The sequence below is a fragment of the Equus przewalskii genome, chromosome 1 (genome assembly GCF_037783145.1).
Source record: "Equus przewalskii isolate Varuska chromosome 1, EquPr2, whole genome shotgun sequence".
NCBI classification, from domain to species: Eukaryota; Metazoa; Chordata; class Mammalia; order Perissodactyla; family Equidae; genus Equus; species Equus przewalskii.
This window is the reverse complement of record NC_091831.1, coordinates 133,206,771-133,225,916: the sequence shown is the minus strand read 5'-3', so window position 1 is coordinate 133,225,916 and position 19,146 is coordinate 133,206,771.

Below are 19,146 nucleotides of genomic sequence, written 5' to 3'. Positions count from 1 at the left end.
TATTTTCACTTGGGAAGATGTGTTCATCGACGTCACATTTTCTGAAGTACATCTTTGTAGGGAAGTCAAATAGGGAAACTGAATAATGCAGCCACATCTGTTCATTGCACATGCAGAATGCTGGCTTGTGCACTGATTATATGCACCTCTTTCCAAAAAATCTGTATTTACGAGCCCACTCCGGAAAGATAACACTAGCATCTTGTCTTTAGGCAAAAGCCTATTTGTGATTTTACTTATAAGAGAGCACAAGGAAAGAAATGGAGCATCGATGACACTGCAGCTGGGCACTTTGAGGTGCGTGGAGTCGGAGCAAAGGAAACAAGTACGCTGTTCAATGCTAAAATGAATGCCCGATCCTCCACACTCCTCCACAGCAGAGCTGACTGTCCTCAGCGGTCACCTGGATGATGGTACCGCACATATCGTGAAAGCTTTGATTGCAGTTACACATGTCTGGATGGCAAAGCAAGAAGCCAGGCTGCCCAGTGCAATGCCTGCTCTCCACAGAGCCTGGATTAGAGGGGAGTCAGAGGGATGGGAAATAAAGAGACAAGCAAGAGGAAGACCAAAGAAGTCAAACCCGAAAGTCACCGTCTGCCTGCTGACCTTATCTCGTACGACACGCTTCTAGAATCCCAATGACCTGTACATGATGAACGGCCCCCAACGCACCTCATTCCTTCCCATCTCTGCCTTTTCTCAAACCTCCTTCCTCTTCCTGTCTCCTCCAGAATTTCCCCCTCCCTCCCTGCCTAACTCAGTCTTGTTTATGTATCCAGGCCCGGTTATTTTCACCAGTTGTTTCGGAGCTCAGTCCAGCCCACAGGGATCTTCCTCTCCTCTGAATGCTGGCTGCGACGTCAGTGCTGCTCCCTGCCACTCTCTGGGCCTCAGTGATCCGTGCCCTGCTGATTGTCCTCCTACCTCTCGGTCCCCTCTCTGCTCCTTGCCCTCTACTCAAACTTTCAAGATTGGCAGTCGCACGGCCTAGGCCTCCTTCTCTGCTCACTCGGTTCTCTCTCTTTAAGCAATCTCACCCCCTCCCATGGCTTTATTTATGACCCATATGGGCCAACCAGTCCCACGTTATAGCTCCCCTGTGCGTTCTCCCCTGAGCTGCACTCCCATATATCCTATTGTCCATTCCACCGTTTCCCTTTTGCTGCCTCGCAACCTCAGAATGTTCAAAACTGAACCAACCACACCCTCCCTGCACCCCGAGCCTGCTCCCCCGGCCGTGCTCCCCGTTCTATAGCTCACGAATGTCATCACCACCCGCCAACTGCCGATGCCAGGCGCTGGGGGTCATCCATACTGTTTCCTCCCCTTTGGCCTCTCACAGTCAATCACCAAATCCCATGAATTCTACCCATATTTCTTAAATGTTTCTACATCTCTCCACCTCTGCTGCCATCATCCTATCCCAAGCCCACCATTCTCTCTTACCTGGATGTTTCCATCACTTTCTAACTCTTCCTGCTGCATCCATCTCTTGCAGTCCATTCTCATCACAGCAGCCAAAGCAATCTTGAAAAAAAAAAAAAGAGTCAGATCACGTCATTTTCCTGCTTAAAGCCCTTCAAATAACTTCCCAATGCTCTTTGGAGAAAGCCCAAAATAATTACCGCGGCCTCCAAGCCTTCAGTCAAGTCTCCCGCAACTTCTCCCTCATCCACCACATCGTTCATTTTCCACCAGGTGCCCACCCAGCCTGCACATTAAAACTGCTGCGGAAGGTTTAAAAACCACCTATCTTGGCCCCATCCCTAGAGGTTTTTATTTACTTGGTCTGGGGCAAGGCCTGCCTATTGAGACCTAAAAGCTTTCCAGGTAATTCTAATAGGCGCTAAGTTTGAGAAGCGTGGGTCTAGACACAGGGGCCATCTTGCAGTTCCTTCAAAAGTGCAAAGCTCTCCCCTGCCTCTGGGCTTTGCCCATTCTGTTGCTTACCCCTCCTCCTCTTCTCCCAGCTTCTTCCCATGCTTCCGGTCCCAGTTTAGACGTTATTGCTTCAGGGATAATCTCCCAAGGATTATCCCGCCCACACAAGTTTATATCAGCTCCCCCTGCTAGATACATTCTTAACATCTTTTAATTCTTCTGGTAAAATTATATGCCATGTGGAGCCAAGAACAAAATGAAAAACCAGTAATACCAATCCTGTCTTTATATAAAAGTTTGATATTTTATTCATCATAGATTTTTGCATTAATTTTGATTTTTTTTAAACATTGCATTGATAGAGTTTTTTGGTGCCCCCTTTTAAAGTATGCACCCAAGGCAAGTGCCTCAGTCACCTCGCCCTTGTCCCAGCGATTTGTGGGACCATTGATTACGTCCGTCTCCCCTGCCAGACTTGAAGCTCTGTGAAGTCAGGCAGAGTTTCTGGCTCTTCACTGCTTTATCCCAAGTGCCTTGCCCACTTTGGCACAGACTTAGCATCCCATGAATACGTGTTGGATTAACAAGTGACAGTCATCTTTTTACAGTTACGTCTTATCTCTCCCATTAAATCATAAGCTTCAACTACTGTATCTGTTCAACACGGAGTTCACTGCTCCCTCATTCTGTTCACAAACAAAGCCAGGCTCGTGTAAGCGTTGGCTTCCTTTCCCACCTCAAGGGCGTTCTCCTCTCTTCCCGCCCACGAGCCTCCTCTAGGCCTGGCTCAGCCTCTGCCTCAGTCAGTTCGTTAAAAGCCCTGGTGTTCCTTGACTAAAGTTTTACTTTTCAAAGAGGTCTATCACAAAAAGGATTTTCTAGAGACTCAGAGCTATCTTCATGCCAAATTACTTAGAGTTGGGAGTGACCAGAAGGGTCATCTAGAACAGTGCTTCTCCAACTGCACTGTGCACGGGGACCTTTCAAACGCCGTTTCGACTCAGCAGGTCTGCCGTGCGACCTGAGATCCTGCATTGCTAGCAAGCTCCCAGGTGATGCCGGTGCTCGTGCCACCACTGCTGGTCCCCAGGCAACACTGAGTAGCATGAATGTAGACCAGTGTTTCTCACTCTTCCCTGAGACAGACATCACCTAACACGTAATACAACGCATCATGAAACACTGATGAAAATCCAGCTGCCCAGACCCCTCCCCTGAAGATTCTAACTCAGGGGGTCAAGGACAGAGCCCAGAGACTTTTGTTTTTCACAAGTATCCTGGGGAATTCTCATCAGAAAAATCAGAGACAACACTGAACTAGTCCAAAACCTTCCTCTCGAAGGAACATCATCACATCTGTGGCCGAGCGTCTCCAGTGAAGGGAGTCCCTACCCTTATAGGGAGGAAATCTGCCGGCCACAACTTCCCCTCCTTGGTTTCTTCCTTGGAAGCCATAGAGACCGAATTAATGCCTCCAATAGCTGAAGACGGTCTATGCAAGACTGCGAGCAACTCGAGGGCAGACGCTGTAATGTGTTCTTGGGTTTTGTTTGTGCAGTTGTTTTAAATTTCTCATTTTTAAGATGTTTTACAAAAGCATAAAGCGACATGTGAAACAACGCAAAGATGTGTAAAGAGAAAGTTATTCATCTCCCTACATCCAGCTCCTACCCCACCCCAGCGAGCCGGGTGGAGAACAGTAACAGTGTGTTAGTGGTTCCTTCAAATATCCACAAGCATTTATCCACACTCAGGGCTTTCTGTGTTCTTTTCTCCAAAGTAGAATCATGGTATGTAGACTGCTCTGCAACTTGCCTTTCTTTCTTATTTTTTAATTAATTTTATATCATTAGTGTCCTTGTAAGTCAGGAGAGATGGGTCTTTTTTCTAATTTCTAATAATAAGTAACAATTACTTATTCTAATAACTAATTCCAACTCTTAACTCTAATAAGTAGAATTACACATGCTGGAGGGGTTAGTACCATATTTTTCCTGCTCGTCTTGCTTGGGCCAGTGTCTTGTCCCCTGACCCACGTTAACAACGTGGGGTGTAACTGAAATTTTTCTAAGGTCATAATCCTGAACATCTATACAAATTCTTCCATAGAGGGGAGTCGTCATTCTTTTACAAAAATGTAATTATAGTATACATTCTTTTCAGCTAATTGATTTTCTTACTCAACAGTACCTGAAATCTTTCTAGGTCGATCAGTATAGCTCTCATTATTTTTGACAACTGTGTAATATTCTACATTGTAGAGGTGTTTTAATTTATTCAATGAGTCTCATAGTGACGTGCCTTCACTGTGCTTCCAGCTTTTTGCTCCTCTGAAAAATGCTGCATTTAACACACTTATATATAGATATCCTACATATGCACATTTATAGGAAATATTTCTGGCAGTGGAATTGCTAGGTCAAATGATAGACTTTTTTAAAATTTAATAGAGGTTGCCATATCGCCTTCCTAAAACACTGCAACAATTTGCAGTTCCACTGGCAATGTATACTCATATTCTCCACTCCCTACCTCTCGGCAGAAATATTTATTGCTGATTTTAATTTCTGCTAGTCTGACAAATGTAAGTGATGACTTTATTGTAACTTTACTCCAGTTTTCACTACCTACTTTGAGAACTGAGAATATTCCCATATGCTTATTGAACTTGTTTCGCTGTGAATTAATTGCTCAAATCCCCTTTTCTGTTAGAATCCTTGTCTTTTTCATGTCAGTTTGTAAGAACTATATATTTTATGAAATATATTAACCCTTTATCTTTCAGTTTCTTTGCAAATACTTTTCCAAATCTATTCCTCTGTTGATTTTAACTACAGTATTCTTTGCTATACCATAGTTTAAATATTTTTGAGGTCCACAAAGTCTAACATTTCTTTTATGACATATGGATTTCCTGACTTGGTTACAGTTTCTCTCACCATTGAAATGCAAATTGTACAAAATGAAGATTTTCTTCCAAAATTCATGTTTGTTTTTCTCCCTTAAAGGCTTTAATCAATTTGAAAACTTTTTTTGTATATGGTGGATAGAATGCCAACTTTATTTTCTTCTATATAGATAAAAATGGAATTAACATTATCTATTAAATAAATTAACTTTTCCACCCTAAATTGAGATCCCACTTTAATCATAAATTTAAAGTACATACTGGGAACTATTTCTTAATTCTCTATTTTGTTACATTGATCTCCTTGTTTATTTCTATTCTAATCATTCTTAACCGATTTCAAAGTCTTTAATTTGTTTGCTTATAGGGGCTTTTTTATAGTATATTCTTGGGCATGTAGTCTTTCATATGCACTTTAAGGTAGTTTTACCCAATTCTCCTAAAATCTCAGTTAATATTCTAATTGGGAATACATGAAATATAGAAATAAGTACAAGGAGAATTGACCATTTTGTTTTATGTGGTCTTCTCACACAGGAACATTGTATGTTCTCCATTTGTTCAGAGCTTGTTTCACGTCCTTCAATAAGGTTTTATAGTTTTTATTTTTAATTTTTATTTATTCCTAAGTATTTTAATTTTTGTCAGTATTGAGAACGGAATCATTCATCCCATTTCTTTTAATAGGGCTTATGACTAGTGTACAGAACAGCTTTTGGTTTTTGTTTATTTATTCTATACTTGTCTGCTTAAATTATCTTATTAACTCTACTTGGTTGGTTTTTTTTACTAGAATCTCATGGTGTACAATCATTTCATCACCAAAAACAGAATATAAACTATTTCACTTTTTTCACCTTACTGGGTTTGCCAGAAGCTCCAAGACAATGTTAATCAAGAATGCTGATAGTGGACACTGCTGTTTCATTCTCGAGATTAGTTAAAAGTTTTAATGTTTTGCCTTTATAACATACTATTTTTTTTAGTTTTGGCGAGTAAACTTCACTGTCTTTAAGTGGTTTTCTTCTATTTTTTCTCCCTTTTTTTTGTTGAGGAAGATTAGCCCTGAGCTAACGTCTGTGCCAATCTTCCTCTATTTTATACGTGGATCACCACCACAGCATGGCTGACAAGAGGCATAAGTCCACGTCCAGGATCCAAACCCACAAACCTGGGCCTCCAAAGCGGAGCACACCAAACTTTACCACTAGTCCACAGGGCCAGCCCTTTTTTCTTCTATTTTTTTTAGAAGTGACTGCTGAAATTTAGGAAATGCCTTAGTAATATATGTTTTTTCTTCTTTAGTTTGTTCATAAAAAAATGTTGATAGATTTCCTGATACTGACTCACACTTGCATTCTTGCAATAAATCCTCCGTGATCACAATGTATTTTTTCATAACATTGCTGGACTTTACTTGCTAAAATTTTATTTAGCCTTTTGCCTTTATTTTCATGCGTGAAACTGATCCACACCTTTTTTTGGTGCTATCATTTTCATGCTTTGATCTTCTACAGCTTTCATCTATGGACATGAATAGTTTAGATAATATTGTGATGATCTTTATATTTTTTTAATTAGAGAAAAACTCAGCTGTTAAACCATCTGGTCCTTGTGCTTTTGCATGTAATATTCTTCAGTTTTCAGCTTTTACTTATCTATTGCATCAAATATTTATTTAAATTATTTTGTGAAATACCTTCAAGCAAGAGAGGTACAAGTTTATATATGATCACAATAATGAGAAAATGAAGGCATAGCATTAAAGCACAGGAAAAATCACAAACTATGCTCTGAAACTCTAGTAATTCTCCCTGAGGTAACTGAAGCAAATGCACACATTTTTTGTGGAAAATAAGATTAAGCCACATGAATGCTATGTAGTGTTCTGTCCAACCTTATGTTTAGATATAATCCACAAAAGGAAAAAAGGGAAACCAATAGACTATAGTTTAGTTAACTGTCAAGAGAAACTATGCTGGAAAATGGTAATTTCCCTCCCAATTTCTAGAGATACTCTTTTTAAGAGTATACTTAAATATATGCTTTTAGACAGCAGATTTGGAGTAATTCTAAGTTCTTTCGATTACTGGTAGATTGGAGGGTTCATTTATTGCATGGTTGATGCTTTGTGAACAGCCCACATGTTTGTTTTCTACCTTATACCCTGAAAGTCTAAACGGAATAAGATGTACAATGAATCTCATTACTATTTATACTTTTAAACAATGATATACAATGACATGTGTAGGCCCATAAACTTAGGAATATAATGTAAGGTAAGGGATCTAATGCTCTTTAAAAACAAAGAGTTTCTAAAAAGAAACATGTAGTGAACCACAATAAGCTATTTCTGTAAGAACTCTTCTGACTCTACCCTCTTCTAGGCTAGAATAAAATTAGTAAAATTGAAAGATCACAATAACAAGTATAAATTACATCTGGATTCTTATGATTTTAGTTAATTAAAAAAAAAGGAGGGGGCCGGCCCGGTGGCGCAGCGGTTAAGTTCGCACGTTCCGCTTCTCGGCGGCCCGGGGTTCGCTGGTTCGGATCCCGGGTGCGGACATGGCACTGCTTGGCAGCCATGCTGTGGTAGGCGACCCACGTATAAACTAGAGGAAGATGGGCACGGATGTTAGCTCAGAGCCAGGCTTCCTCAGCAAAAAGAGGGGGACTGGCAGTAGTTAGCTGAGGGCTAATCTTCCTCCAAAAAAACAAACAAACAAAAAAAAACAAAAAAAAAAAAAGGAAATACAGGACAATGCTTTTTTCTCCCTAAGAAGGAAGCTTTTACTTTCACAGTCAGGGCCAGGACTAGAGGGAGGCAAGCCAGCCACCTAGGTCACCAAACCCAAGGAAGCAAGATTATGTAAGTGCGAGACCCTCACTTGTGCGGCCCTGAGGGTGAGTGCTTCTGTAAGAGTGAGGTGGCCGGGGTGCCAGGCTTGGCACCTGCATGACCTCATCCTGTTGAATTTTGTACCCTCTGCTCCTCACTTGCATCTCATAGTCCCAACTCTGTTTACATTTATTCCTTCTTCATATTTTCTTTTGCTTTATTTTGTTCTTTCCATAGAATTTGTTCCACAGAAAAATGAGAAGTATTTTCATTTTTAGTTGTTCTTCTTTAATGATAATGCTATGTAAGTTTATAAATTTTCCTCTGAGGACAGATTTTGATATAAATTATTCCCCTTTTCATTGTTTTCTAGATAGTTTGCTGTTTGAGCTCTATGTTCCTCTTTGTTCCAAAGGCTATCCAGGAAGTATTCCTTAATTTATAAAAAGGCTATTCTAGACATTTTTAAATTACTTATTTCTAATTTTATTGAAACTAGCTACAAAAATCTCTCATTTCTAAATTCAGTTAGGCTTTCTTTGTCATCAAGCACATAAACAATTTTTATAATGTTCTATTGGATATACGAAAAAATTCTGTTTTTTACTTGAGGGACTTAAGATTATGTATCTATCAAACTGAGTATGTTGATTGTATTATTCTTCTGTGTCCTTATTTTTTGTATATTAGATCTGATTCTGAAAAAAAAGATTTGAAATATACAGTAGTTTTATCAAGTTGTCTTTGCATTTATTGTTTGGTACACATAGGTTTACTGATGTTAATTCTGCATATGTACCTTATATTGTTTCATGATATCCCTCCAATAGTGCCTTTACGCTTAAATTCTTCCTTGTCTGCTATTAATTTTGCTCTTCCTATTTTCTTTTTCATTATATTTGTTTGGTATCTTTGTCCATCCCTTCATTTTCAACTTTTCCTTTATATTTCGTTTCTTTAAAATTTTGTTTTAGGGTATTTTTCTCTAGATAGTGTATAGCTGGCTTATTTATATTTTTAGCTCAATCTAAGTGTCTCTCTTAATGTTAAAATCCAGTCCATTCACATTTAGCATGATTGGATTTCTCCTGCTATCTTATTTATTTATTGGCTTTTTTTACTTATTTCCTCCATTTACTCTATTTATTTTTGCAGATTGATCAAGTTGATATTATTTCCCTTTTCCATCTTGTTAATATGACTTTTGTAGATTTCCATTCTATTTCCAGCTACTTTCCATTTCCTGTTGCTCATAATCAGATGTTTCTTTATCATTATATGAAAGCCAGACATATATTTCTCCCACGAAAATACTCTATTCCTCCACTGCTTCCACTCAAATTTTAGAATACTTTCACTGTCCCCACCAGTTCCACAGCCACTCCCCAGATGAGACCTTTGGAATACTTCCCTCCTTTCAACCCACCCCCGATGCCCACATTTCCTGAGATTCACTTATTATTTTTAGTTCTAGACTGTTTTTAGAAGAGTTCTCAAGGCAGATGGTGATGCAATCAATTCAGGAAAAGAATAGACTTCTACAGAGTGGATGATCCAGTCACGCTCAACGGTCAGAAAGATGAGCTTCTCTGGGCTTTGAGTATCTGGGTGCTGGTAATACACCCTGATTTGGATAATGATTACTTTTACCCTTCACCTAAGATTTTATATTCCCCTGGCCCTTCCCCACTCTTCTGGAGACTTTGACTCTGAGTTAATTTGCTCACTAAGTAAAACCAACTGGTAACATACTCTTGGGTTATTTTGCAAGACTGAGTGAACTGAAGGTATAGGAGGTCTGCCTAGGTCAATTTCCATACAGTTCTTTTCTCTCAGTTTTCCATATTGCAGCTTCCAGTGTTGTAGATAAGTGGTTCAATGCTAGGATGATTCTTCCTCCTTTAGGAGTAACTTATTCTTCTCTGTGGGAACTTAAGATTTTTCTCTATTTTTGTAGCTCTGAGATACAATACGCCTAGGAGTCTTTTGACTATCAATCTTTCCTGGAACTCTGTGAGATGCAAGTCTCTCTTCAGCTCAGAAACTTCTCTTCTATTATTGATTGCCTTTTCTGTCACATCCCCCACCCCCTTTCTCAAATTCTATCCATCTCCTGATTCTTGTCTCTTTGTGTTTTTGCTCTGTGCTTTGAGCTCTGTCTCTTATCTTCCAGGACGCTAATTCAGACATCAATATTGACACCTTTCTCCTTCAATTCATCTCTTGAAATTTTTGCATCAAAATCTTCTTTTTTGGTCTCAGAAAATCAGGGTTTTTTGTGTGTGCTGCACTTAAATCTCCTTTTCTTATTTTTTTGGTTCAAGTTATCTATGCCAGCAGCTATTTCTGTACTGAAGGTTCTGCTCGTAATTCTTCTCCCTGGCTGCTGGGCCCATTAGGAATCTTCTTTTCTTTTGTTTGCTCACTGGGGCTCTGTTCCAGCTACTGGGGTATCTTCGGTGGCAGCATTCCCAAAGCAGAAGAAGAAATAGGCACAGCCTCCCCTGGCCCAAGCTTAGCAGCAGATGGGCTGCCAGTCTTCCAGTGTCGCACCACGAGGAAGCCTGTCCTAGTCTCACCTCTCCAACTCAAGGGTGGTGGCAACTCAACCCATCTGTTCAGCATCTTGAGAACCAGGGAGATCAGTACACTCACAAGGACCTTCCCCCTTGTCCCTTCCTTAGGGTTCCCTGTTACGGTCCTCAGGCAGGAGGACCGTCATGCCCCAACTCTCTCTCTCAGGATTCTGCCAAAGCCTGAAGCCTCACCCACATCCCAGGTCTTGTCTGCCTCCTGGAGGCCCCAGCAGCTGCTTTTCTCAGGAGAAGCAGATGGATTAAATTGCACGTAGAAAAGAGGCAGGATGTGTTCAAGCTGCTATCTTTCCAGAACCCCCTGTTCCTCCTATCTCAGAACTTCTTGACTTCTTGTTTAGTTTTGCATTCCAAAGTGTTCAATAAATATCACTGAAGAAATGCCACTACCCCTACCTCAAATCCTCTCTGGTGCAGGTTCTACTAATTATGCTTTTGAAAGGTAACTCAAACCAGCTTAAATTTAAAAATAATTTTTTTAATCTCACAAAAAACACAAAGCCCCAAGGTAGGGTGGGCTTTGGGGATGGTTGATTCAGCAGTTCAGTAATGGCATTAAGATGAAGTTTTTTTCTTTTCTCTACTCTGCCATCTTTGATGTTGGCTTCCCCCTCAGACTGACAGCAAGTTGGCTGCTGCAACTCCAGGCGGCACTCTTAGAATGACAACATCTAGAGAAAGAAAAGTAGAAATTTCCTCACATCTTCCTGGCCAGATTGGGTTCCATGCCCAATCCTAAACTTGGCAAGGGTAATGGGATTAACCAAAGACCAATCATCCCTAACCACATGGCTGTTTGAAAAGGCACTTCAAATCAGGGAACACCTGCTCGCAAGCTCAATGTTCTCAGTTCAATATGCAGCTTTTCACACAAAAACAAGAATAGTTGGCATTTGAGTGCTCACCATATACAAGGTGCCTGACAACATTCTCATTTAATCCTCATCTCAGTCCCCTAAGGGACATTATCATCTTTGTTTCACAGATGAGGTACCTAGAGCCTAACTCTTACAAGGTCACACAGTTAATGAACCATCATTTCTCTCCTTATAGATTCTGTATGTCTAGGAATGCAGCCTAGCATTGCAGTCAGCAACAGAAAACGTCCTCCTCATATTAATTCCCTTGGACCCCATGTGAGGGCTATAACTAGGTACTCTACTTTAAGATGCTGCCTTTCATACTGCGGAGCAGGGTAACCAGCTAACAGTGCGACTGACTCATAGCAGGCCACTACCTGTGCTGCTGGGACTGTGCAGAGGCATTTGGCTATGCCTCGGAGTTTCACCTTTCTTTCATTATATAACAAGCCCAAGAATCCTCTTATATCATAAAACAAGCCTCAAATCTTAATATGGAACAGCTGAGCCTTACACATTAAGCATTCTTGGCTTGCACATTCATTTTGTATATTCCCTTAGAAACTAACAACTATCTGGGAAGCCAAACAAGTATTTTATACTCCTATCTACGAATGAAACTCTTTGCACGGGGGGCTCTGCAGGGCATGTGTGTTCAGTTAAGTGTTCTCCCACTATAAAAGCAATACATGCACATAGAACACATCAGGGGAAAGGAACCTATAGTTCTTCTTCCCAACTCTCTTTCTCCCCCGCCAAGACAATCACTGTTAACTATGTAGGGTACTTCTATAGACTCTTTTTGCATTTTTTATTTTTTATTATGGAAATATTCAAATGTACACAAAAGTAGAAATAGTATAATGAAGCCCAATGTTCCCATCATCCAACTTCAACAATCAACATTGACAATGCTTTGTAACATATTTGACATCACAATGTATTTAGTGATTTTAAAAATTATTTATTATTTTTAAAAAATAAAAAATCATTAAAAACCCAAGCAGTATGGAAAGATAAAAATAAAAATCCTCTTCCTCTCCCAAGACCCTTAATTCCAGTGCTCAGAAATAACTTCACAGTTTTTAATGTATCAATTTAGACATTTTTTATAAATAGATTATATATTTTTTGCAAACTTAAAACATTTTCACACACAAGAAATCAGACCATACATATTCATGCTTGCTTTCTCCACTTACTATATCTTGGACTTCTTTAGAAGTAAATACCTTGAGGTGGCCTGCATTCTTCAACAGCTACAGTGTTCCACTGGAAAGCATGCTTAACCCAGGAAAGTGGGGAGGGTGAGAGCTAGCTGATTTGGAAGAAACGTAGATTCTGTCTGCAAAGCCAGAGGTTTACAAAGTGGGTTGTGTACACACCAAGGTATGTGCAAAATGGCCCATTCAAATGTGGGAAGAAATATTATAACTTTCATTAATTTTTATGTCATCCCTTAAAATTTTTGCATATTTTAAAACATACATAGTAACAGTGCAATAATATATTTGCATAATTTATAAATAAATATTTCCGTATTAGGAGTGTGTACTCAAGATTTTTAAGCATGGGATACAAGATCAACAAAGTTGGAGACCACTATCCCAAGCAGCTGTTTTGAGTGCCACAGAAAGCAGAGCTGCTTGTAAGAGTGAACAAGTAGGCTAACGACCTGTTCTCCGAATCTCTGTGACCCATTGTCCGTCGGTCCAAAATATTGTAACAGATGTGAAACTCCAAGCCCAGTGAGAATTGTCTAGATAAGGAGAACCTGTTCCCGGCTGGGGACCCTATGGAGGTACCCACCATCTAAGCAGCAATTCCCAAAACATTTCTGCAGAACCCAAACTCTTCAGGGGGAAAAAGAGTGTAAGAGTTACCTGGTTGGGAGCACTACACATTGTAAGGCTCTCTCAGAGATCACCCTCAGTGTTCGTAGAGGCTCTAAGAGGCACCTCATTTAAAAAAATCAATAAATGAAAATAAAAGCGAGCAAAAAACGTGTTTGATTTTAACTCAGCATTTCCATTTAACTCTGGAAGCCAGACCCCCTTCCAACTTTTTCTTTCTGATATATTTGTTTAAAAACCTGTGGAACTGGGGGCTGGCCCCGTGGCCGAGTGGTTAAGTTCGCGTGCTCCACTGCAGGCAGCCCAGTGTTTCATTGGTTCGAATCCTGGGCACGGACATGGCACTGCTCATCAAACCACGCTGAGGCAGCGTTCCACATACCACAACTAGAAGAACCCACAACGAAGAATATACAACTATGTACCGGGGGCCTTTGGGGAGAAAAAGGAAAAAATAAAATCTTTAAAAAAAACCTATGGAGGGGCTGGCCCCATGGCCGAGTGGTTAAGTTCGCGCGCTCCGCTGCAGGCGGGCCAGTGTTTCGTTGGTTCGAATCCTGGGCGCGGACATGGCACTGCTCCTCAGACCACGCTGAGGCAGCGTCCCACATGCCACAACTAGAGGAACCCACAACGAAGAATACACAACTATGTACCGGGGGGCTTTGGGGAGAAAAAGGAAAAAATTTTTTTAAAAATCTTTAAAAAAAAAAAAAAAACCTATGGAACTGGAATTTTGTGGAAAAACTTTATAGAGAAACGTCGGTGAGCAGGGTGCTGCAGGAAAATACCATCTACAAAATATTGAACATCCACTTTTCCTTATGAAATAGTCAAATAAAAAATACCATAGGTGATTTAGCTCAAGAAAACACTTGTCCACACACACAAAGAAACTAGGGCCTCCCCATTTAATTTCTAATTTGAGCTTTCTGAATCCATTTCTTCTGCCAGGAGTTATAATTTGTTGCTTACACGCTCCAAAGCTAAGCAGTTCTTTTCCCATTTGTGCAAAACGTGGTGGGTATGTTTTATATTCTATAAATATAAGTGCATATTCGATTTTGAAAGAAAATTTCTCCCCGGGGGTAAGGAGAGGAGATGTGCGGCCAGGGGATTTAGAATCAGAGATGTTAAAAGTTAGAAGTATGGGGTTGTAATGAGACTAACACTTGTGCTTATCTTGTAAAACTAGCTTCATTGCCTATTTACAGAGCACACACCCTTTATAAAAATACAAATGGTTATTGAACGGTTATTACAGCCAAGTTCAAGGACATGGAGATTAAGGAAGTGCAGTTCTGTAGAAGAACCAAGAGGGAAAGGACAATCTGGGCACAGGGAAAAACATACCCACTGGCCTGAAAGTACAACAAAGAGTGAAACAGTCAAGGAACTGCCCTATAATCACATCATGTCTAAAGGCTTGTGACTAGTTAGAACAAAATTTACCAAAACTCCAAATTCAGCTCAAGCATCTCTCCTTTGGGAAGTCATCTTGGCTCACATACGCATCTCCTCTGAGCTTCTAGCCACCAGGTATTTGTATATTTTACAGCCCAAATCCTTCTGTATAATAATTACTGGTCTCCTTCTTTCCACTGGACTATGAGCTCCCTGAGAGCATGGATTGCAGTCCCTGGAGAGCGTGAGAACAAAATGCAGTTGGTTGATAAGGGCAGGGGAATCGAAGTAGCCACTGAGCATGGATGATTCTTTCAAGAGCTCAGCTTAGATGAGGCAGGATTCCATTGCAATGTGGCATTTGCAATATCAGAAGGATGCATAGAAAGCCAGACAGCAGAGATCAGAGGGACAGACACCTCACTTAGCACGGGAGGAGGTTAGATGTCCTGATCCGGAGTTTATGGTAGTCATGATACAGAGGTCAAGGTCTGAAAAGCCAAGTCCCTTTCACAACTCCCAAATTGTTGGGCCAACATTCTCAAGAACAATAACCAAGTATGACATCTGCCAAAGTACAAGCCAGCTCTTTGGTAAATGAATAAAATGCCAAGCAAAAAAGAAAAACCATTAAAAAAATATACAAAGGAGTCTGAATGGCTCTGTTTACATACGATAAAATCGAGAGTAAAAAATATTACCTTTCCCCAAAGAAAAATTAGCTCTCAGTGCCCTGTAGATAACCATTTGACATTATTTAAAATCCTATTTGACCTATTTAACCTCTCTTCATCCTTCAGATTTGGGCTCCAGCACCACTTTCTTGGGGAAGCATTCCCTGAACTGCCTGACGAGGTCCCACCTCCTCTCTCAGTCCCATCCCTGCATGACCAGCTCTTGGATCACCAAAGGCCTCCCCCTCATAGCACTTGTCATGGTTGGAATTGCACATATATTCACTTGATTATCTGATTACTATTTGTCTCACCTACCAGACCGTAAGCTTCAGGAGGGCAGGCACATTGTTAAGTTCACTACTGTATTCCTATCATCTAGCAGAGGCCCTGGCACAACCAAGTGCTTAAGAAATACCTGTTGAATGAATAACTGAGGTAACTAGTCCATGCAAATCAACAATATGCATACCATAGAAGCCAAAGAATTCCAAACAGCCTCTGATAAGATTTTTCAGGAGATAAGGGAAAAAATTAACAGGTTAATTCTCTTAATCAGAGGTGCTACTAAGAAATGAAAACTACAATCACAAAACTAAATAATGAAAAATTAATCACAGTACATTGACACTTTAATTAATAAAAACTGGCCTTTTGTGTTTAGAAATACAAAGGCGGCTAAATCCCACGCCCAAAAGGCAGGGGAGAAAAGAATAATAAAAAATACATTTAGAATGAAGAATAATATTGCTTAATTTGCTCAGTATTACCAAATACTTCCAAATACCAATTACAAAGGCTTCACTTTTCCAAAATGATTTCTAAAACTCATGGAATGGAAGCACTTTTTCTACAAGACAACCTACACTATATCAAATTATTCTAATTTCTTTACACTGAGATCAAACACTTCCAGGATACCTTTTTTAACATACATTTCCACCTCTGGGGACCATTATGATTTTAACAAGAGCGAGCAGAATCTAGTTTACTGTACTGAGCTACTTAACATATATTCTAATATGGGACACATAGGTTAAATGTGGATAACCTGATCACTCTCCCTGACATATTTTAACAGAAAATAAACATTTTCCTTAAACAGTTAGCAAGCTCCACAAAAACTAGTGAGCAAGGAAGGATCTAACGGCCTGCTTGCTAAGATTGCTGAATGACTGAGAGCTCAGGCATTCACCCTAGCAGTTGAAATCAATTAATCATTCATTGTAACTGGAGCAGAATATAATTAATTATGTTAGCCTGACTGGTTCAAGTTTAATTCCGCTAAAAAAAATCATTACAAAAAATCATTATGAATATAGGCCATTATCATGAATTATTGCTAAAGTAAAAAGTCATGAATGAGTTTCTATACAAATTTGATCCACATTTTAAAAACTTTTATGGAAAATTTTGAATGTAATCACAGGTAGAGAATATAGTATAATGCATCCCCAAGTACCCATCATGCAGCTTCAACAATTATTAACTCACAGTCAATCTTGTTTCAACTATACGCACACACACTAGCCAACTCCAACTCCCCAATTATTTTTAAGCAAATCCTAAACACCATTATCAATTCATTTCTAAGTATTTCAATTTGCATCTCTAAAAGTGCTCCTTTTAAAAATGTAACCACCGTATACTTATCACACCTAAAAATTGTAAAAACCCTTAAAATCATCAAATATCCAGTTAGTTTTCATATTTCCCCAATGGTCTCATTTTTTATTTGTTCAAATGAAGATTGAAATAAGTCCATAAATTGTATAGACTTAAGCCCTTAAGTCCCTTACATCTTTTTTAATCCATCTTTTTCTTTTTTTCTTGCAATTCTGTTGTTAAAGAAACAGGGTCATTCGTCCTGTAGTTTTCCAGTCTGGATTTTGTGGTATCATTTAACATGTTCCTTTGTTTCCTGTATTTCTAGTAAAGAGGTGGTTAGGTCTAGAGGCTTAATCAGGATCAGATTCAACTTTTGGCAGGACTCTTTCATAAGCGGTATGTGTATTTCCTTTAGGAGGAACAAAAAGTTTGACTGCAACTTGTTTGTGAAGTTAGAAGTCACTGGTGATCACGGGGCGGGGGTGGGGGGTGGTATAATGGTGATATTCTATCATTCCTCTTTAACTTATTAGCTGGAATATTTCTTTAAGAGCATATTCCAAAGGGAATTATGATTTTATAAACTATTATTATTAGCTCATAGAGTAAAACACAATATGAGTTTCAATCTCTTGCAGATGTTATCCCTTACTGATGCACTGATGCTAAAATTATCTCAGCTTTGGCCAGTAGACACTTGTTCAAGATGCCTCCTGAATCCTTTTCAACAGACTTCTAATAGCTTCTTTGCTTTCTGGTATGACAGAGTGTTTTCTAGGCTCTTCTTGTACGCTTCTTTCCCTAGACCTGGAATTAGCTATTTATCCAAGAAAGTCTGGTTTCTTTGAAGAAAATGGTATTAGAGACAATAATCAGGGCACTACATTTGACTTTTATTAGAATTATGTCCAAAGCTCATAAAGTCAGTTAAGCAGGAGTCTTCCACTATTGTTTCTAATAAATTCATGTAGCTGCATACATGTGAATTTTTAAGCGTGGGGTTCTCAGATTAAAAAAAATTTAGCTATATGATAATATGCGAACAGTGGAAGTATTCTTACATGTTGATGGTAGAAGTATCTATCTGGAAGACAACATCATAATTTTTATCAATGACCTTTAAAAAACCTTTAATCTAACAACTCCACTTTTAGGAATTCATTTTATTATTACGCTTAGAATTTCCCTTCTAGGACTGTTTAAAATAATGTATAATCTGAAAATCTAAGCATCCAAACAAGAAGGAATTGGTTAATTTTAAAAATGTACAATATAGCCACAGAAGGAAATATTTAGTCATTAAAATGATGTAGATACGATATCAATGTAGTGTTAAAGGTGGGTTACAAAAGTGTGCATATGCCTTTAGCCACATGCATAGAAAAAAGTCTTGAAGGCCAAATCCCAAAATCTTAATGCAAACTGGGCTCACGTTTCTACTGCTGGTTTAGGATTTGGCTTTCCTGGGTCCGCCAAGTCAGATACTACTCTTCCATCTGCTTTCCAGTTTCCAAAATTTTGTTCTTATTATCTTCTCTTCAGTATTCCTTGTTCCTTGTTGGATTATGCTTTGTTCTTTCCCCAGTCACTGTGATTTTAGTGGAGATTTTAGGAAAGAGCAAAGGCTAACAAGTACTTTGCTCAACTCTCCATTTTTACCTAGCATCCCATTGCTTTTTATAGGAGAGAACAGACATTCTGAAGAGTTTATCAACTATAAAATAAATGAATTTCTACTGAAATAGTGCATATATGTATATATCTAAGACATACAAACAATATGGCAATATAGAACACAAGGGCTCACTTTGTATCCCAATAAAATAAACAGCTGGATACACAAACAATAATGGAAAAACTAAACTGGTAAAAAATGGAAAAACAGATTCAAATGGAAGTTGTTGTTAATAAAGAATATAAAGCCAGAACGGTGGAACTGAAGCTGAGCATTGTGGGGCAAACTGATCATCTTTTTAGTTACTCAGAAGTCAAGAATGCTCTTCAGGAAACTACAATTTCTTACAACTATAGTGACTTCTCTAAAGATGAACTGTCCCTGGCAGCTGCTCTAAAACTATATCCAACTTGCTCTCCAGTTTTGGGAGACCTTGATCCTTTAAATCTAGATAATGAACATCTCCTCTTAACATCCCTGAAGATAGACTGTCCAGTTTTGTAAGGCATTTACTACATTGACCCTCTTACACTTTCGATTAGAAATACTTAACAAGAAATTAAATGTACAAGCACAAGCCCCTAGAATTGCACAGCTGCCAAGGACACTAATCCCATCTTTGGAGAAATAATAATCATTAGGTCTTAAAATGTACAGACCATAGTGACAGAGATAAGGACTTAAGAGTAGCTCGCTTAATTTGGAGAAATCTTCGGTTTTCACCATTCTCTGAATATGACAAAAGCGAAATACCCAAAGCACGAAGTGCTAAAGACTCCTCAGAAAACTAGACTGATCAGATAAAGTTGTCTTTCCCTTAAAGAAGTCCTTCCCAAAACTGTAT